The following is a 21,834-nucleotide window of genomic DNA, read 5'->3' as shown; positions in this document are numbered from 1 at the left end:
CTGTCTCCTCCTGGGGTCGCTTCCAGAGAGGTGTGCCTGTCCTAGCAAGGGGCCTCAGGACATTTCTCATAGCTGCCCTCCTGCTTGCTTCTTTCTATCACAGGCACAGTGGCACGCCACCACAAGCTGCTCTGGGCCGGGCCTTTTGTTTTTTGAGACGGGGTTTTCGCTCTTGTTGCCCAGGCTGGAGTGCAATGGCGCAATCTCGGCTAATCGCAACCTCTGCCTCCCGGGTTCAAGCGATTCTCCTGCCTCAGCCTCCCAAGTAGCTCGGATTACAGGAGTGCGCCACCACATCTGGTTAATTTTGTATTTTTAGTAGAGATGGGGTTTCTCTATGTTGGTCAGGTTGGCCTCGAACTCCCGACCTCAGGCCTCCCAAAGTGCTGGGATTATAGGTGTGAGCCACCACGCCCAGCCGTGCTGGGTCTTTTTTCTTAGCAGTATGGCCGGAAGGTCACCCTCCATCCAATGGAGAGCCTCGCTGCCTTTGCTAAACCTCTCTGTGGTATTCTGGGGTGGGGTGCTCCTTAGTTTATAGATTATTTACCAGACCATGGCTGATAGATGGTGAGTTGTTTCCAGTGTTTAGCTTCTGCTGCTGTGAGTAGCATTTATTTAAAAAAAAAAAAAGTTTCTCTATAGAAACGCTGTATTGCCCAGGCTAGAGCGCAGTGGCACGATCTTTGCTCACTGCAACCTCCATCTCCCAGGTTCAAGTGATTCTCCTGCCTCAGCCTCCCAAATACCTGGGTTTACAGGCACACGCCACCACGCCTGGCTAATTTTTATATTTTTTTAGTAAAGACGGGGGTCTTGCCATGTTGGCCAGGCTGGTCTTGAACTCCTGAGTTCAGGTGATTCACCCGCCTTGGTCTCTCAAAGTGCTGAGATTACAGACAGGCGTGAGTCACTGCACCAAGCCATGATGTTTATTATTTTTTTGGAGACAGGGTCTTGCTCTGTCACCCAGGTTGGAGTGCAGTGGTGTGATCATAGCTCACCACAGCCTTGACCTCCTGGGCTCATGTGATCCTCTTGCCTCAGTCTCTGAGGTAACTGGCGTTACTAGATGTGTGCCACAAGACCTGGCTAATATTTTTATTTTTGTAGAAATTGGGGGTCTCACTATATTGCCCAGGCTGGTCTTGAACTCCTGGGCTCAAGAGATCCTCCTGCCTTCACCTCCCAGAGGGCTGGGGTTGCAGGTGTGAGCCACTGCGCATCAACATGATGTTAATTTAACTCACAAGGCACAGAAGTGTTTTTGGCAGCCTCAGCTCCTGTGGCCTGGCTTGTCCTCGCTGGACTCTGTGTGTTTGGAAAGAATGGACTCCTGATGCTGGCAGGGATGGCCACTGTCTTTCGAGGCGTGTTTATAGGATATTCCTCCTTGAGGCTGAAACCTTGTACTTTCCATGTCACTGCTACATCAGTAGGAAAGGCTGCCATCAACCTCACATTCATATTCCTTCTTTCTCTCTCTCTCTCTCTCTCTCCCCCCCTCTTCTTTCTTTTTTGACGGACTCTTGCTCTGTTGCCTAGGCTGGAGTGCCGTGGTGCTAACTCAGCTCACTGCAACCTCTGCCCCTGGGTTCAAGCGATTCTCCTTCCTCAGCCTCCTGAGTAGCTGGGATTACAAGCGTACGCCACCACGCCCAGCTAACTTTTATATTTTTACTAGCAGAGTTTCACCACGTTGGCCAGGCTGGTCTCGAACTCCTGACCTCAAGTGATCTGCCTGCCTCGGCCTCCCAAAGTACAGGGATTACAGGCATGAGCCACTGTGCCTGGCCTCACATTAATATTTCTTTGGGTTCAGTACAAGTTGAATCCTGCAGTCACTGCCTTTAGAGGCTCCTGTCCTGTGCGAATGCTGCTCATGGGGGCATGTGCACCCCAGGATGGTGAATCTCAGCCCTCTGAAGCAGGGGAAGTAAGACAAAGTAGTGAGATGGCATCCAGAGAGGAATGGGTGAGGGGAATTCAGGATTGAGGCATGGTCATGAATCCTCACTCTGCTCCTGCCAGCTCTGTGAGAGGCGGTGGCACAGGACATTTGTAGGATGCCCTGGAGGAGCAGGGTGGGCAGGAACCGGACCAGCAACGATGACAGAGCACAGCGTCTCCAGGCGCAGGGAAGCAAAGGGAATGACAAAAGCACAAGCAGAGGCCCCAGCCCAACCTAGAGGACAGGGTGCTCCAGAGAAATAGCCAATAGATAGAAATATCAGCATTCAAAGAGATTTATTGCAAGGCACTGGCTGATGTGATGGTGGGGTCTGGTGAGACAAGTCCCAAACTGCAGGGCAAGCCTTCCTCAGAGGCAGCCGGGACGACTCGACAGGAGCTGGTGCTGCAGTCCACAGGCGGAGTTTCTTGTCCTCAATGAAATGATCAGGCCCACCCAGATTATTCAGGGTAATCTCCTTCACCTCAAGTCACAGCAGCGACTGGATTTGCACTTGCCTGAGTACCTGGGGGCTGTGGCCTAGCCGGGGGAACACCTCAGCCTGACGGATCATCCCTGGGCTCAGCCCCTCAGTGCTCCTGCTGGTCATGCCGGGGTCACTCACGTGGCTTCAGCTTGGCTGGGGCTGGATGGCCTGGGATGGCCTTTCTTGCGTGGCTGCTGCTTGGTGCTGGCTGTTGGCGGGGCTGTCTGTCTGCAGCAGGCCAGCGTGGATCCTTTTTTCAGGGGCTCCAATGGAAGCTGAGGTCCCGTGTTTCCTGATGCCCCAGGGGCCACAGCAAGTTGCATGGAAGCCACGTGAGGTAAACTCCAACCTGTTGACCAGAGGGGTAGCAAATGAGTGACCATACAGGATCTGGAAGAATTTGTGGCCACTTTGGGGGTCATTTGTACCCTCTCCAGAGGATAAGATCAGAAAACAGTTTAGCAACCACTGAGCCCAGCACTGCTTGGATTGTGTTAAATGAGTGGAAGAGTCTTAATTTCCTAGACTTGCAGGATGGGGCACTGGCTAGTCCCATTGTGTATTTGCTCCGGCTGCCTCCAACAAAGTTCCATGGCCTGGGAGGCCTGTAGGGGCTCCCAGAAGTTAATTTTCTCACAATTCTGGAGACTGGAAGTTTTAGATCAAGAGGTGGGCAGGGTTGGTTTCTTTTCTCCTTGGCTGTAGATGGTGTCTTCTCCCTGCATCCTCATAGGGTCGTCCCTCTGTGCACATCTGTGTCCTCATCTGCTCTTCTTTTTTTTGAGACAGAGTCTTGCTCAGTCGCCTGGGCTGGAGTGCAGTGGTGCGATCTTGGCTTACTGCTAACTCCACCTCCCGGGTTCAAGTGATTCTTCTGCCGCAGCCTCCCGAGCAGCTGGGATTACAGGCATGCGCCACCACGCCCAGCTAATTTTTGTATTTTTTGTAGAGAGGGGGGTTTCGCTATATTGGCCAGGCTGGTCTCGATCTCCTGATCTCAGGTGATCCACCCGCCTTGGCCTCCCAAAGTGCTGGGATTACAAGCGTGAGCCACCACGTCTGGCCCTCACCTCCTCTTCTCATAAGGAAACCAGTCCTGTTGGGTTAGGGCCACAATAATAACCTTATTTTAACTTAATTACCTCGTTAAAGTTCCTTTCTCCAAATGCAGTCACTTTCTGAGCTGCTGGGAGTCAGGGCCTCAGCATGTGGATTTGGAGGGGGACGTGGTCTATCCTGTAGCACCTGATCTGTCCCCACCTCCTCCCTGCTTTGTGCTGTGCTATCCTCATCACTTCATGACTCACATTTGTTGGTGCCCAGTGTGTGCCAGGCCCTGTGCTGAGTCTGTGTGTATGACTTCATGGAACCATTCTTCTTTCCCTGTAGCCACAAGAGGATCCTTCAGTCACCTCTGAGGACCATCACCAGGCAAACCGGCCCTTAGAGTATTAATAGGGTTTGGCTGTGTCCCCACCCAAATCTCATCTTGAATTGTAGCTCCCATAATCTCCACGAGCCGTGGGAGGGATCTGGTGGGAGGTCATTGAATCCTGGGGGTGGGGTTTCCCCCCCATTCCTGTGATCGTAAGTCTCACGGGATCTGATGTTTTTATAAAGGGGAGTTCCCCTCCACACGCGCTCTGCCTGCTGCCGTGTAAGACGTGACTCGGATCCTCCTTCGCCTTCCACCGTGATTGTGAGGCCTCCCCAGCTATGTGGAACTGTGAGTTCATTAAACCTCTTTCCTTTATAAATTACCCTGTCTCAGGCATGTCTTCATAGCAGTATGAAAATGGACTGATACAAATATCCACATGGTCAGTTTCTGCTTCAGCATGAGAAGATACCACTCTATGTCTGACTGAACACCAGATCCTGGTGGTTAGGGCCCAGGCCATATGAAAAATATTTATCAGAAAACAACTCCAACCCCAAAGAGTTAAATGTGTGAGTTACATGTAGGGATAATACAACTCTATGGTAGGACTGAAAAACTGGAAACAGTGTAAACCTTGAAAGAGAACAGGCACATTAGGAGCGCTGGTGGAGTCAGCTGGGGTAAACCTAGGCGGTAGGGGGCTGGACCACACCGCTGTTAAGGACAGGTGGGTCTGCGTGTGTCCATAGGGAAAGGTCTCCAAGGTACATATTGTTTAAAAAGCTAAGTGTGGAACAGTATTGTATTAGCTTGCTAGGGCTGCTGTAACAAACGACCACAAACTAGGTGGCTTCAAACAGCAGAAATTGACTAGGTACGGTGGCTCAAGCCTGTAATCCCAGCACTTTGGGAGGCCAAGACGGGCGGATCACGAGGTCAGGAGATCGAGACCATCCTGGCTAACACAGTGAAACCCCGTCTCTACTAAAAAATACAAAAAACTAGCCTGGCGAGGTGGCGGGCGCCTGTAGTCCCAGCTACTCGGGAGGCTGAGGCAGGAGAATGGCATAAACCTGGGAGGCAGAACTTGCAGTGAGCTGAGATCCAGCCACTGCACTCCAGCCTGGGCGGCAGAACGAGACTGTGTCTCAAAAAAAAAAAAAAAAAAAAACAGCAGAAATCTATTCTCTCAAAGTCATAGAGGCCAGAGGTTTGAAAGCAAGGTGTGAGCAGGGCCCCTCTCCCTCTGAAGACCCCAGGGAGGCTCCTTCCTTGTCTCTTTTAGCTTCTGCAGGGCGTCACCTGTCACCTGCAGGCCTTGGTGCTGCTGGGTACAGCATAATTCCAGTCTCTGCCTGCTTGTTCACATGGCCTTCTGTGTGTCTCCACGTTCCCTCTCCTTTTTCTTATCTAGACCCCAGTCATTGGATTTAGGGCCCACCCCAAATGCAGGACGATTTCATCTAAAACCTTTAAGTTAATTACAGCTGCAAAGATCCTATATCCAAATAAGGTCCCATTCAGAAGAACCAGTACTGGGACATGGACATCTCTTTTTTGGGAGGAATGCTATACAAATAGATAAGATGTGATTTCTGTTGTGCAAACAAAAGAGATTTGTATGCTGTTAGATGTATGTAAATTTTCAGAGAGGAGACCCAAGACACCAACAATAGTGATTACTTTTGGAGGCAATGGAGAGAGTCCTGATGTATGGATTTGTGAACTATTCACAAATTTTTATCTTGCACATGTATAACTTCATATAAAGTACTGCTTCCTGAGTTATCTAGCTTTTGAGGTCATGGATTACTTTGAGCTTCTTTACATTTTAATGTATTTTTTAAAAATGCTAATACATTTTACGAAGATTTTTACAATAAAAGTATTCAGGCCCTGATCTTCTCTGAATATATCCTGATTACTTCATTGCTGAGATAAATTACAGAAGACTCAAACATAGAAGACCCTGTTTATGGACTGGAAGATCAGTTACTTTTTTTTTCAGACAGAGTCCTCCTCTGTCGCCCAGGCTGGAGTGCAGTGGTATGATCTTGGCTCACTGCAGCCTCTGCCTTCCAGGTTCAAGTGATTCTCCTGACTCAGCCTCCTGAGTAGCTGGGATTACAGGTGCACACCACCACGCCCGGCTAATTTTTATATTTGTAGTAGAGACGGGGTTTCACCATGTTGGTCAGGCTGGTCTCGAACTCCTGACCTCATGATCTGCCCATCTTGGCCTCCCAAAGTGCTGGGATTACAGGCGTGAACCAGTGCGCCTGACCAGATCAATTACTTTTAAGATATCAGTTCCCCCCAAATTAATCTAAAGATTGAACACAATCCTAATCAAAATCTCAGCATCTAAAAAGAAATAAAGAAATGGATAAGTGAATTATAAAATATACAGGGAAATGCAAAGAACCTGAAATTATCTAAACAGCCTCAAAAAAGAACTGGGTTGGAGGACTCACATGACCTTATTTCAAGACTTAAGTATAAAGTTACATAGTCAGTGCGCTGTGACTTGGCGAAGAATAGACAAATACTATTCATGGAACAGAAAAAAAATCCAGAAATGGGCCCACAGGTATACATGGTTATTCTGTTTCTGACAAAAGAAAATCATCAGGGACAGAAACCTCTTTTCAACACGTGATGTTGGACAACTTGGTTACCCATACACATAAAAATGAAAGACCCGTGGCCCCTAATTCACATGGCACGTGGCAATTAATTTGAGCTGGCTCAGACATCAACACAAAAGTGAAGGTAATAAAGTTTCTAAAAGTAAATATGGGTGAAGCGGGAAAATTGCTTGAAGCCAGGGGTTTGAAACCAGCCTGGACAATAAAAAGTTTTTTTTTTAAAGTTAGCTGGTTGTGGGCCAGGCGCGGTGGCTCACACCTGTAATCCCAGCACTTTGGGAGGCTGAGGCAGGCGAATCACTTGAGGTCAAGAGTTCTAGACCAGCCTGGCCAATATGGTGAAACCCTGTCTCTACCAAAAATATAAAAAATTAGCTGGATATGGTGGTGCATGCCTGAAATCCCAGCCACTCAGGAGGCTGAGGCAGGAGAATCACTTGAACCCGGAAGTGAAAGTTGCAGTGAGCCGAGATCATGCTACTGCACTCCAGCCTGGGTGACAGAACGAGACTCTGTCTCAAAAAAAAAAAAAAAAAAAGTTAGCTGGCTGAGGTGGTGCACCCAGCTATAGTAGTAGCTGCTGCTACTTGGTAGGCTGAGGCAGGAGGATGCTTGAGCCCAGGAGTCCAGAAGTTTGAGGCTGCAGCGAGCCATGATTGCGCTACTTACTGCATTCTAGCCTGGATGACAGAGCAAGACCCTGTCCCTAAAATATAAAAATAAAATGAAATAAAATAAAAGGCCAGGCACCATGGCTCATACCTGTAATCCCAGCACTTTAGGAGGATGAGGTAGACAGATCACTTGAGGCCAGGAGTTTGAGACCAGCCTGGCCAACATGGGGAAAGGCCATCTCTACTAAAAGTACAAAAATTAGCAGGGCGTGGTGGTGCATGCCTGTAATTCCAGCTACTTGAGGGGCTGAGGCTCAAGAATTGCTCGGACCCGGGAGGCGGAGGTTGCAGTGAGCCAAGAATGTGCTGCTGCACTCCAGCCTGGGCAATAGAGCAAGGCTGTCTCAATAAATAAATAAATAAATAAGAAGTAAATACAAAAGAATACCTGCAACTTTTAGGCTGACAAAGGTCTCTTGGTTTCTAAAACCGAGAGTTATTTTCAAAAAATTGACAAATTAGACTTTGTCAGATTTTAAAACTTGTACTCATCAAATGATACCATTAAGAACATGAGCCAGAAAGCCTCAGACTGGGAGAAAATACTTGTAATACGAAGAACTTGTATGTAGAATATACAAAGGACTCTTACAAATTAAGAAAAAAAAAGGACAGAGAATGCCTTTTTTTTTTCTTTTTCTTTTCCTTTTCTTTTTAATGGGCAAAAGACTTCAAGTAGTTCACCAAAGATGATATCTGTTTTTATTTTTAATTTATTTTTTACTTTTTGAGGCAGAGTCTTGCTTTGTTGCCCAGGCTAGAGTGCAATGGTGCGATCTCAGCTCACTGCAACCTCTGCCTCGTGAGTTCAAGCGATTCTCCTGCCTCAGCCTACCTAGTAGTTGGGATTACAGGTGCCCACTACCACACGCCCAGCTAATTTTTTTTCTTTTTTTTTTTTTTGGAGACAGAGTCTCGCTCTGTCGCCCAGGCTGGAGTGCAGTGGCGTGATCTCGGCTCACTGCAACCTCTGCCTCCCGGGTTTATGCCATTCTTCTGCCTCAGCCTCCCGAGTAGCTGGGATTACAGGCACCTGCCACCACGCCTGGCTAATTTTTTGTATTTTTAGTAGAGACAGGGTTTCACTGTGTTAGCTAGGATGCTCTCGATCTTCTGACCTCATGATCTGCCCGCCTCAGCCTCCCAAAGTGCTGGGATTACAGGCTTGAGCCACTGCGCCCGGCTAATTTTTGTGTTTTATTAGAGACGGGGTTTCACCATATTGGCCAGGCTGGTCACCAACTCCTGACCTTGTGATCCACCCGCCTTGGCCTCCCAAAGTGCTGAGATTACAGGTGAGAGCTACCATGCCCGGCCTTAATTTTTTAAAAAAGATCATTAAACTGGGGAAAGAATACTGTGGCATCTTAATAAAAGTTATGGCCCCTCGGGATTTTCTTTTTTCTTTTCTTTTCTTTCTTTCTTTTTTTTTTTTTTTTTTGAGACAGAGTCTCACTCTCACCCAGTCTGGAGTGCAGTGATTCAATCTTGGCTCACTGCAACCTCCGCCTCTTGGATTCAAGTGATTCTCCTGCCTCAGCCTCCCAAGTAGCTGGGATTAAAGGCACATGGCACTGTGCCTTGTGAAGTTTTCTATTTTTAGTAGAGACGGTTTTGCTACGTTGGCCAGGCTGATCTTGAACTCCGGACCTCAAGTGATCAGCCCGCCTCAGCCTCCCAAAGTGCTGAGATTACAGGCGTGAGCCACTGTGCCCGGCTGGCCCCTCCGGATTTTCTGTTCATGAAACTTAATCCAGGAAAGGTAGCATTAAAACGCAGCAAGTAATACCTGTTAGAAATAGAACAATTGAGAAAAGCAGGTTTGTAGCATGAGACTTTATCACGTGTCTGAGAAGTCACAGACCAAGCAGGCAGGACCAAGGAAGGCCTCCCAGGACCAGAGCCTTGCCCTTGGGAAGCTTGTCCTGATGGGATGTTGGTCTCCAGAACAGGATGGATTATTTTGTGTGTATGGGGGTGGGCATCAGTCATGGGAGCTTAGGCTGCTCCTAGGCTGGGAACGGCCATGGCTCACACAGGGGGAGTGACAGCCCTACGTGGGGTTTTTGTGTGGGGGCCCTGCACGGTCTCTTACTTCCTTTGAGCTTGCTAAGTTAGAGCAGTGTCTGTCGCCTGGCTGGCTGGGATAAGCCCATCTGTCATAAGAGACCCTGAAACCAGCACCTGGAGAGAAAGAGAGTAAGGAGGAGACAGTGCAATAGAGAGAACCCTGGGACAGAATCTAAATAGTTGGATCCATGAGGGACCTTCCCCGTTAGGAGACCCCCCATGGAAGCTCAGCTAGCATGAGTTGGGTTTCTGCTGCTTCCAACAACCTGAGACCACATTTCCTGGCCAGCTTCCCACAAACCATTTGTAAAACTTGTTTATATTCTAGGCCACAAAGAATACCAATTTCCAAAAGTGAACGCATACAGGTCCTGACTCTGATTATAATGCATTGAAACAGGAGACTCGCATAAAAAAGAAAGGGGCAGGGAGAATCAAGAAACAATCTAAACAGACACATCACAAAAGGAGACATACGATATCCAAAATGCACCTCAAAAGGTGCTCAACAATACTGCTCATTAGGGAAATGGAAATGTAGATTAAAACACATCCACAAGAAGAGATGAAATTGAAAAGACTGACAATACCAAATGCTGGTGAGGATGGGGGACGCCGGAGCTCTCATACTCTGCTGGTGGGAGTGCAAAAATGGTTTAGCCATTTCGGGAGGTTGGCAGTTACCAGATGGCCAGAAATCTCCCTTGGTGTTCACTAAGAGAAGTGGAAAGATGTTCATGCAAAGACTTGCACACGAAGCTCATTGCAGCTTCAGTCATACCATAGCTAAAACATGGATGCAGTTGGCTGGGTGTGGTGCTCTCGCCTGTGGTCCCAGCACTTTGGGAGGCTGAGGCGGACAGATCACGGGGTCGAGAGATTGAGACCATCCTGGCCAACATGGTGAAACCCCATCTCTACTAAAAATAAAAAAATTAGCTGGGCGTGGTGGTGGGCGCCTGTAGTCCCAGCTACTCGGGAGGCTGAGGCAGGAGAATTGCTTGAACCCAGGAGGCAGAGGTTGCAGTGAGCCAAGATCAAGCTACTGCACTCCAGCCTGGCAACAGAGCGAGACTCTGTCTCAGAAAACAAAACAAAACAAAAACAAATAGACACAGTCCAAATGTCCATCGTCTGGGAAACAGAGAAACAGGCTGTGGCACATTCATATCTGGACTACCACTCCACAACAAAAAGGAAGTGATCAACATGGATCAATTGCAAAGTAGTGTTCAGAGTGGAAGAAGTCAGACACAAAGGACCACTGCGATGTTCTTCCATTTCCATGAAGTTTCGGGCAGGAGCTCCCAAGACTGCATGGGGGGATGTAGACCTAGAATCTGCCTTCACCATTCTGGGGATTATCTGCTGCTCTCCCGGGATATCCATAAACAGAATACCTCATTGCTATGAAAAACACTGTAGGCTAGGTGCAGTGGCTCATGCCTGTAATCCCAGCACTCTGGCAGGCTGAAGTGGGAACATCACTACAGGCCAGGAGTTCAAGACCAGCTTAGGTAACATAGCAAGACCCTATTTCTACAAAAAAGTAAAAAAATTAACCAGGCACATGGCGCACACCTGTAGTCCCAGCTACTTAGGAGGCTGAGGTGAGAGGATTGCTAGGGTCTGGGAGTTTGAGGCTGTTGTGAGCGATGGTCCTGCTACTGTACTCTAACCTGGGTGACTGAGCAAGACCCTGTCTCTTTTTTTTTGTTTTGTTTTTTAAGACAGAGTATCGCGCGATCTCGGCTCACTGTAAGCTCCGCCTCCTGGGTTCATGCCACTCTCCTGCCTCAGCCTCCCGAGTAGCTTGGACTACAGGTGTCCACCACCACGCCCGACTAATTTTTTTGTATTTTTGGTAGAGATGGGGTTTCACTGTGGTAGCCAGGATGGTCTCGATCTCCTGACCTCGTGATTCACCTACCTTGGCCTCCTAAAGTGCTGGGATTACCAGGCATGAGCCACTGCGCCCAGCTGACCCTGTCTCTTAACAAAAAAAAGAAAAAAAGTAAAACATTCCATAGATAATACATGAAAATTTAGATAGAATAAAGATCACCCAGAAAGAAGCAGTATTAATATTTTATATAATTGTTCTTTTTGCTTTTTTACATAGGTGATATGTGAATACCATCTTTATAATTTCTTCCATCGGCATCAGCACACTAGGAGCATTTCCCCATATAAATACACTTCCTTGTAAACATAATTTTTCCTGCTGGTACAATTGTCATTGGATACTCATCATGATTGAGCATTTATGTGCCAGGGACTGGGACAGCCACTTTACAAAGATGATATCATTTAATCTTTGCCTTCCATTAGTAAGCAGGTACAGTTATTATTATTATTATTTGAGATGGAGTTTTGCTCTTGTTGCCCAGGTTGGAGTGCAATGGCCTGATCTCAGCTCACCACAATCTCAACTTCCTGGGTTCAAGCAATTCTCCTGCCTCAGCCTCCCAAGTAGCTGGGATTACAGGCATGTGCCACTATGCCCAGCTAATTTTTAAAAATATTTTTAGTAGAGACAGGGTTTCTCCATGTTGGTCAGGGTGGTCTCGAACTCCTGACCTCAGGTGATCTGCACACCTTGGCCTCCCAAAGTGTTGGGATTACAGGCGTCAGCCACTGTGCCCGGCCGCAGGTACAATTATTAAAAAATAATTTTAGAAATGAAGTTCTTTTGTTTTTGAGACAGAGTTTGGCTCTGTCACCCAGGCTGTCACCCAAGAGTGCAGTAGCGCAATCTTGGCTCACTGCAGCCTCTTTCCCCCAAGGCTTAAGCAATCCTCCCACCTCAGCCTTCCTAGTAGCTGGGACTACAGTCGTGTGCCACCATGCCCAGCTAATTTTTTGTATTATTATTATTTTTTTAATAGAGACAGGGTTTCTCCATGTTTCCTGGGCTGGTCTCAAACTCCTGGGCTCAAGCGGTCCTCCTGCATTGGCCTCCCAGAGTGTTGGGATCCTGGGCAGGAGCCCCTGCGCCTGGCCTAGCAATAAAGTCTTAAAGAGATTAAATCACCTGCTGTATTAGTTTCCTGTTGCTGCTGGAACAAATGAACATAAAGTTAGTGACTTAAAACAAGACAAGGCCAGGCTCGGTGGCTCACGCCTGTGATCCCAGTACTTTGGGAGGCCGAGGCGGGCAGATCACGAGGTCAGGAGTTCAAGACCAACCTGACCAACATGGTGAAACTCTGTCTCCACTAAAAATACAAAAATTAGCCGGGCATGGTGGTGCGCACCTGTAGTCCCAGCTACTCAGGAAGCTGAGGCAGGAGAATCGCTTGAACCTGGGAGGCAGAGGTTACAGTGAGCCGAGATCTCGCCCCTGCACTCCAGCCTGGAGGACAGAGCAAGACTCCATCTCAAAAAAAAAAAAAAAAAAAAAAAAAAAAAAAAAAAAAAAGCAAGACAAATGTATTCTCTGACACTTTTAGAGGTCAGAAGTCTGACCCAGGTCTCACGAGGATGAAGCTGAGATGCTGACCAAGTTGGTTCTTTCTGGAGGCTCCAGAGGGAATCCGTTTCCCTGCCTTTTCTAGTTCTTTAAGGAATTCCACATTGCTTCGCTCGTGGCAGCCACTTCTTTCACCCTCAGAGCCAGCAGTCATGTTCTGTTGATCTCTCCTCTGACTCTGATGCTCCTGCCTCCCTCGGATAAGGCCTCTGTGGTTCCATGCGGCCCCGTGTTGTAGGTGCCACCTTGCTTTCCTCAGAGGCTGGCTATTGCCATCACCAGCAGCAGTGGGTGTCGGTGGCGCAGTATTCATTGGGGAATTCTACTGCACATTTTTGTCTTAGCGAGGGAACAAGAAAAAAGTGATTCCAGCCCACAGTGAGACTGAGTGCCGGGGGTGGGCGCTCAGGCTTAGGGTTGAGGGGGAGCTGTGCTGCCCTCTGGTGCGATCTGGCCCATAGATATCCTTGGTTCCACTTGCACTGTCTGTTTGGAATATAATTCACGAACATAAAACTCACCATTGTACAGTGTAAAATTCAATGGTTTTTAGTATCTTCATAAGCTTGTGCAACCATCATCACAATCCATTTTAGAACATTGCCGTCATCCCCCAAAGAAAATCCCATACTTTCTCTCCCTTCCCCCTGTTCCTGGCAACCCTCAGTCTGCTTTCTGTCTCGGCAGATTCGCCTGTTCTGGACATTTCATATAAATGGAATCTCAAGGTATGTGGCCTTTTAAAAATTTTTTGTTTTTATTTTTATTTTGTGTAGAGTTGAGGTCTCCCTATGTTGCCCATGCTGGTCTCGAATTCCTGAGCTCAAGAGATTTTCCCACCTTGGCCTCCTAAAGTGCTGGGATTCTGGGCCCTGAGCTACTGTGGCCAGTCAGTATGTGGCCTTTGGTGACTGGCTTTTTGCACTGAGCACGATGTTTTCCAGGTGCACATATGCAGTGGCCTACATCGGTACTTCACCTTTTTTATGGCTGAATAAAAAATTCACCCACCTCAGCCTCCCAAAGTTTGGGATTACAGACGTGAGCCACCGCGCCTGTATTGCATGTGGACATGTTGCGTGTATCCATTCATCTTCCAGTGGACAACTGAGCTTCTTTCCACTTTTGAGCTCTTATGAATAATGCTGCTAGGAGCATTTGTGTGCGAGTTTTTGTTGGTGTATACCCAGGAGTGGGATTGCTGGTGCCTATGGGAATTCTGTGCTTAACTTTTTAGGAACTCCCAAACTGTCTCCACCATTTTCTCTTGTCACCAGCAATGCACGAGGGGCCCAGTTTCTCCCCATCCTTGACAATGTTTGTGATTTTCTGCTTTTTCGATTCTAGCCACCCTAGTGGGTGTGAAGCAGTATCTCATGGTGATTTTGATTTGCATTTCCCTAATCTTCACATGTGCTTTATCGTTGGAACTGAAATGTAAGAAATGGGATATTTTACCTAAAAGTTCAGATTTCTGTCATCTCTTGAAAAACGTGAATGTTCAGACTGATCTCCCCGCATGGGCACTGGCCTGCTTCCTTGTTTTCCTACTTCTGTCTCTCATTCTAAATGTTGGCGCCCACCTGGCCCTGGCCTCCCAGCGGGTTCCCACGTTCAATGGGATGGGGTTGGCCAGGCACTGCCTGCTGTTGCCAACTCGGTCCCTTTGGGAGCTGTGCACTGCCGTCTGCGCCAATGGTTTCTCTCTTATGGGTCCCTGGGGGTGGGGACGTGAGTCCAAGAGGGACTGCGAGTCTCGTCTGCGAAAACCTGCCCAGAGCCAGGGCTTTTCTGCTGGGCATCCTCGAAGCCTCTGGGGAGAGGCCAGGCCAGCGGCTGGCAGCAAGCAATGGAAATGGGGTGAACAAGCGCTTGGGGGCCGGGACGAAGCCAGAGCCTCCAGAGGCTGGCACTCTGGATTTAGATTCAGAATTTGCCGTTGAGTTGGGAGGGGTTGGAGTAGAAAATTCCACATGGGAAGACCATCAGAACAAAGACAACTCTGGAGGGAGTGGAACCTGGCAGGGACCTGTGCTTGGCTGGCAGCTGTGTGACAATGTTATTACATTGTTATGGTATCAAAGGACTTGTTGCCTTGTAGACATACATTAAGATTTTTTTTTTTTTTTTTTTTTTTTTGTGACAGAGTCTTGCTCTGTCACCCAGAATGGAGTGCAGTGGCGTGATCTCAGCTCACCGCAACCTCCGCCTCCCAGGTTCAGGCGATTCTCCTGCCTCAGCCTCCCAAGTAACTGGGATTACAGGCGTGTGCCACCACGCCTGGCTAATTTTTGTATTTTTAGTAGAAATACAAAATTTCTACTAAATTTTGTTTCACTGTGTTCCCCAGGCTGGTCTTGAATTCCTGAGCTTAGGCAATCCGCTCACCTCGGCCTCCCAAAGTGGCAGGATTACAGGTGTAAGCCACTGTGCCCAGCCAATATATTTTTTTAAGAGGTGGAGTCTCGCTCTGTTGCCCAGGTTGCAGTGCAGTGGCGATCATAGTTCATTGCAACCTCAAAGTCTTGGGCTCAAGCGATCTTCCTGCCTCAGCTTCCCTAGTAGCTGAGACTACAGGCTTTTTTGTCTGTTTTTGTTTTGTTTTGTTTTTGAGACAGAGTCTCTCTCTGTCACCCAGGCTGGAGTGCAGTGGTGCAATCTCAGTGTACTGCAACCTCCGCCTACAGGGTTCAAGCGATTGATTCTCCTGCCTCAGCCTCCTGAGTAGGGATTACAGGAACATACCACCACGCTTAGCAAACTTTTTTTTTTTTTTTTTTTTAGTAGAGACAGAGTTTCACCATATTGGCCAGGCTGGTCTTGAACTCCTGACCTCAAGTAATCTGCTTGCCTTGGCCTCCCAAAGTGCTGGGATTATAGGCGTGAGCCACCATGCCTGGCCTATAGGCTAATTATTATTATTTTTGGTAGAGACAGGGTGTCACTATGTTGCCCAGGCCTGTCTTGAACCCCCTAGCCTGGAGCCATCCTCCCATCTGGGCCTCCCAAGTGGTTGGGATTACAGGCGTGAGCCACTGCGCCTGGCCGATGAGCACGTAATTTTTCTACAACACTGTCACCCGTCTCCTGTCCTGTCTGTCCTCTGGTGTCCGGGTTTCTGTAGAGCTTAGGGGCTCTGTCTGGGTTGGCCATGGATGTTTGGAGAGTGAGAATGGAGAGAGGTGCTCTCGGCCTTCTCAGCCGCCTCGGGTGGGGACATGCCTGCCCACATCTCGGCTTCACCTTTTTTGAAAAGAGGAGATGCTCCTGGCCTGGCCCTCCAAGGGTTACATCGACGGGCTGGCCTCCAGCTGAAAGATGCGACTGGGTAACAAAGCGCCAGGTGGTCCTCACCTTTCTGGTGCTTGTTCTCAAGTCTGGAGACACGGATGGGTTTCACTTAGGGAAGAAAAACCACCACATCCGCACAGCAGCAGGGGCCCAGGAGCGCCCTGGGGAAAGGGGGGCCGGCCTGGAGGAGGTCGCCCGCTGGTGTGAGCATCTCTCCTGCTTCCCTGTTTCTCCCTGGATCGAAGCAGTGGAGCCACGACGATCTGACCAACAAGACCCGAAGTCCACCCAAACAAAGGCACATGCCAGCACTTTACCCGCCACATCCAGGCCACATGGGTTATCCACACTGCTGCCGGGGGGCTGAGGTGTCCGCCCTGGAGCACAGCTGTGGACGCCCTGTTATCTCCAGCCTCTTGGGCACTGACTTAGCAGCTATGAAGTCAACAGCTGGAAAGACGGTGTGCGTTTTGTGCTGACGCAGCTGGGCCTCTGCGAGGCTTGCCTGGACTTGCCCTCTGCCTGCGGTCGCCCCACTGTGGTCGTGGCAGGGAACCTCCCCTGACTACTGGAAGCTGCCCAGGGCTCCCCAGAGCCCCTTTCTCCCGTCTTTGTCAATGCAAAGTTGTGTGACCCCAGACGCGGTTACAGCCGGGACAAGGCCTGCTCCTGGACGAGGCCTTCAGCCAGGCAAGCAGGAGTTCCTTTGGATCTCACCATTTCTCAAATTCAAGCATTTAGAAATGTCTCCAGCCCTGGCCGGGTGCGGTGGCTCATGCCTGTGTCCCAGCACTTGGGAGGCTGAGGTGGGTAGATCACCTGAGGTCAGGAGTTCAGGACCAGGCTGGCCAATATGGTGAAACTCCGTCTCTACTAAAAATACAAAAAATTAGCCGGGTGCGATTGCAAATGACTGTAATCCCAGCTATTCGGGAGGCTGAGTCAGGAGAATTGCTTGAACCCGGGAGGCAGAGGTTGCAGTGAGCTGAGATTACATCGTTGCACTCCAGCCTGGGCAACAAGAGGGAGGCTCCATCTCAAAAAAAAAAAAAAAAGAAAGAAAGGTCTCCAGCCCTGAAGCTGGTGGCCAAGTGCCAGGAAGGGGGCGGTGAGACTGAGAGGTATGGGCTGGGGAGGGGTGTGGAGTCCTCCTCAGGCCCAAGTGAGAGGGACCAGTTTGCTAGGGGGGAGGCGATTCACCATTCCTGGGTCTGGCCTTGTGTCTTCCTTCTATACTGTGTTTTACATGTGTATAAAAGTAATATATGCTCTCGGCAAAATATTCATATTTTATGTTGTAAACATTTATGCATATTTATATATATTTTATGTATTGTTTTTATTTATTTATTTATTTATTTATTTATTTTTTTTTTTTGAGACGGAGTCTCGCTGTGTCTCCCAGGCTGGAGTGCAGTGGCGTGATCTCGGCTCACTGCAAGCTCCGCCTCCTGGGTTCACGCCATTCTTCCGCCTCAGCCTCCCAAGTAGCTGAGACTACAGGCGCCCACCACCACGCCCGGCTAGTTTTTTTTTTGTATTTTTTAGTAGAGACGGGGTTTCACCATGTTAGCCAGGATAGTCTCGATCTCCTGACCTCGTGATCCACCCGCCTCGGCCTCCCAAAGTGCTGGGATTACAGGCTTGAGCCACCGTGCCCGGCCTGTTTTTATATATAAGATATACAGGCTCATGATAAAAAATATATTTATAGCCTATCTTTTTAATTTTTAAAAATATATCGTGTTTTCCTATATATAAAAGTGACATATGCTCATGGTAAAAAAAAAAAGTTTACAAAATTGAGATGTAACTTACGTATAGTAAAGAGTACAGCTCTTAAGGAAATAGCTCAATACATGTTTTCCTTCTTCCCTCCCTCCCTCCCTCCCTCCCTCCCTCCCTCCCTCCCTCCCTCCCTCCCTTCCTTCCTTCCTTCCTTCCTTCCTTCCTTCCTTCCTTCCTGCCTGCCTGCCTGCCTTCTTTCCTTCCCTCCATCCCTTCCTCCCTCTTTCTTTCTTTCTTTCTTTCTCAGAGTTTTGCTGTGTTGCCCAGGCTTTGCAGTGGTGCAGTCATACCTCACTGCAACCTCCACCTCCCGGGTTCAAGCAATTCTTTGACCTCAGCCTCCTGTGTAGCTGGAACTACAGGCGTGCACCACCACATCTAATTGTTTCTTTTCTTTTTCATTTTTGTAGAGATGGGCTTCACTTTGTTGCCCAGGCTGGTCTCCAACTCTTGGCCTCCAGCGATCCTCCCGCCTCGGCCTCCCAAAGTGCTGGGATGACAGGCATGAGCCCTCACACCTGCCTTAACATTTTGATGGTTGAAACCAAATTGCCGTTCCAGAAGCTTCTGCCCGTGCCGAGGCACATTGACATGAGGTGAGAGTCCTGTTGTTTCCATTTCTTATCAGTAGCTTTTATCAAGCTTTAAAGATGACACAAGATGAAAACTACAACTCCATATGATTTATCTTCTTTCATTATGATTGAGGCTAACATCTTGGCCATTTGTATACTTCATGTGAGAGTTGTCTGAATGTATTATCCAAATCATTTGTCCATTGTATTAGGTTACTCATCTTTTTCTGTTATATTTGTAAACACTCGTTGTATATTAAAGACGCTAACACCATGTATTTGGAAGGCATGAGAAGGAAATAATTTTTTTGCTTTTTTTTTTTTTTTGAGACGGAGTCTCGCTCTGTCGCCCGGGCTGGAGTGCAGTGGCCGGATCTCAGCTCACTGCAAGCTCCGCCTCCCAGGTTTACGCCATTCTCCTGCCTCAGCCTCCCGAGTAGCTGGGACTACAGGCGCCCGCCACCTCGCCCGGCTAGTTTTTTGTATTTTTTAGTAGAGACGGGGTTTCACGGTGTTTGCCAGGATGGTCTTGATCTCCTGACCTCGTGATCCGCCCGTCTCGGCCTCCCAAAGTGCTGGGATTACAGGCTTGAGCCACCGCGCCCGGCCCAATTTTTTTGCTTTTTGAGACAGAGTCTCACTCTGTTGCCCAGGCTGGAGTGAAGTGGCATGATCATGACTCAGTTTAAGCGATCTTCCCACTTGTAGTTTGAGTCTCTGGGACTACAGATGTGCGCCACCACACCTGGCTAATTTTTGTATTTTTTGTAGAGACGGAGTCTTGCTATGTTGCCTAGGCTGATCTGAAACTCTTGGGCTCAAACAATTCACCTGCCTTGGCCTCCCAAAGTGTTGGAATTGCAAGTGTGAGCCACTGCGCCCGGCTGGAAATCATTTTTTTTTTTTTTTTTTTTTGAGATGGAGTCTCCCCGCTGTCACCCAGGCTGGAGTGCAGTGACTTGATCTTGACTCATTGCAACGTCTGCCTCCTGGGCTCAAGTGTTCCTCCTACCTCAGCCTCTCCAGTACCTGAGACTGCAGGTGGGCGCCACCATACCTGGCTGATTATATTTTTTAGTAGAGACAGGGTTTCACTATGTTGGCTAGGCTAGTCTCAAACTCCTGACCTCAAGTTATCTGCCTGCCTCAGCCTCCCAAAGTGCTGGGATTACAGGCATGAGCCACCTTGCCCAGCCTGGAAATCATTTTATACCTACAGCAGAACATCGATGATTCTACTGTCCATGTGAAAATTCAACTATCAACCAAGCTTTTCTTTTGCTCCTATATCTCAATTATGCAATAACCAACTTAGATGTTCAAATTTCGTTTTAGTAAATGCTTTAGAAAAAAGTAAACCTGGAGTGGGAAGGCGCCATCATTTCTCTACCTTGTGCCTGTGACCTCCTTCACTATTTACCAGCCCTCTTTAGGCCCTCAATTCCTGCCTGAGCTCCATGAAGTCCACAGTGACTTGAGTTGTTGTGAGTGGAAACCTCTGCCTCCACAGTGCAATGTCACTGACTACTGGAAATTAGGCGAATGCATTAGTGCACAGCAGAGGTGGCGCGGGGAGTGGTCAACGTATGTCAGAGTCTCCCCTGGTGAATGGTGGTGAGCTGAGATGAGGTTGTGTCTGCATTTGGGAGGTGGGGGAGGGCTTGGCCGATGAGGAGGTGTGGGGGTGGCGTGGTATGGGCGCTTGGTTGAGGAGAAGGAATAGGCAAGGGGGAGGTGGATTGGGAGGATCCACCCAGCTACTGGAGCAGGGTGCATTTGCTGACTCTGCTAATGTTGGTTCCTACCCATGTTTGTTGGCTCCAAAGTTTATTTGATGACAATATCGGGGCCGCCAAGAACTAAAGAGAAAGGTAGTTGGTGATGGGGCTCCCAGGATGGGGCCTGGGGGACGATGGGGAACAGCTTCTATCCTTTCCTTCTCCAGTGTGTTTGATGTCCTTATTCTAGGCTGGGCTGGCCTGATCTTGGGCGTCAGTTGCAGCTTTTTGAGCACTTTTTGTTTGGGGCTGAGGCTCTCGAGAACATTTTCTTTGGGCACTTTGGCTGTCCTTTCTCCTGCATGGAGAGGCTTTCCCCATTTGCTTCCAGCTGGCTTTGCAATCGAAACTCAATGACACTGAAGCCCTTCCCCACAGCCATGCTGCGGCCGCTCCGTTGCCTTTCCACATCCGTGCAATTAAGCCTTTGGCTTTGTTTGTGCCTCTACCTCCTCTTTCTCATTCCACTGTGAAATGTTATAAGATACTCCGAGGGAAGTATTTTCACTTCAAGATCACCACAGGTGGCAACCTGAACCTCTGGGCTCCTTGGTGTGGCTGAGCAGATGGGACGAAGTACTCTGGGCACACCCAGCCTGCTCACCCCTTGGCGAACCTGGTGAAACCCGCATCTCTACTAAAAATACAAAAATTAGCTGGGTGTGGTGGCGGGCACCTGTAATCTCAGCTACTCAGGAGGCTGTGGCGGGAGAATCACTTGAACCTGGTAGATGGAGGTTGCAGTGAGCTGAGATGGTGTCACTGCACTCCAGCCTGGGCGACAAGGGCAAAACTCCATCTCAAAAAACAAAAAACACACAAACAAAACAAAACAAACAAAAAAAACCAGGGTGTTCAGGCCACCCTGGGCTGGTCGACACAGGATAGCCTCTCATTCCTGCCACAGATCCCGGCACTCCCTGGGGTCACTCAGCACTGAGACCAGAGGTTGACCACTGTTTGTTACTGTGTTTATGCTGTTGCTTTTCTTATAGTTAAGAAGAAAGCAAAATATTTCCACTGCCTGTGTCTCTATCAAAAGTGAGAAATAAAAACCGATGGAGGGTCTCTGAGTTTCAGGGAAAGGGCTTTCCTGCGTACTGAGCATGCACACAGGAAGGCGTGGGCCAAAATCACTGGTGTCCTGGCTGGGCGCGGTGGCTCACGCCTGTCATCCCAGCACTTTGGGAGGCCGAGATGGGTGAATCACCTGAGGTCAGGAGTTCGAGACCAGCCTGGCCAACATGGTGAAACCCCTATCTCTACTAAAAAATACAAAAATTAGTCAGGTGTGGTGGCAGGCACCTGTAATACCAGATACTCAGGAGGCTGAGGCAGAAGAATCGCTTGAACCCAGGAGGCAGAGGTTGCAGTGAACCGAGATAGCACCATTGCACTCTAGCCTGTGCCCCAAGCATGAAACTCTGTCTCAAAAAAACAAAAATAAAAACACAAAACAAAATCAGTGGCGTCCACAGCGGCTGGGAGAGGTGAGGACGGGTCCTCTGCGGAGCCTGCGGAGAGAGCATGGTCTCTCTGGATTGGACTTCTGGCCTCCACACCTGTGAGGGAACACACCTGGGTTGCTCAACAGCCCCAGTCTGTGGTGCTTTCTCAAAGCAGCTGCAGGAAACCAATCCAGTGGGTCGCCTGATCATCAATGTGGATGAGAGGGAAGCAAGGACCCGTCGCCTTGGCACACCGTTGACACTTACTGTG

The 21,834-nt window shown here is 48.7% G+C and overlaps 1 long non-coding RNA gene across 1 annotated transcript; it reads left to right on the top strand.

The window, feature by feature from the left end:
• The first annotated feature begins 2,519 nt into the window (after positions 1-2,519).
• Positions 2,520-18,593, top strand: LOC139359381 (uncharacterized). The gene is made up of 3 exons (XR_011615295.1): positions 2,520-4,164; positions 13,371-13,411; positions 18,173-18,593. It is a non-coding gene; the product is annotated as an uncharacterized lncRNA (long non-coding RNA).
• Positions 18,594-21,834: the final 3,241 nt, after the last annotated feature.

Source organism: Macaca nemestrina, chromosome 17 (genome assembly GCF_043159975.1).
Source record: "Macaca nemestrina isolate mMacNem1 chromosome 17, mMacNem.hap1, whole genome shotgun sequence".
Taxonomy (NCBI): Eukaryota; Metazoa; Chordata; class Mammalia; order Primates; family Cercopithecidae; genus Macaca; species Macaca nemestrina.
This window is presented reverse-complemented; position numbering and strand designations above follow the sequence as displayed.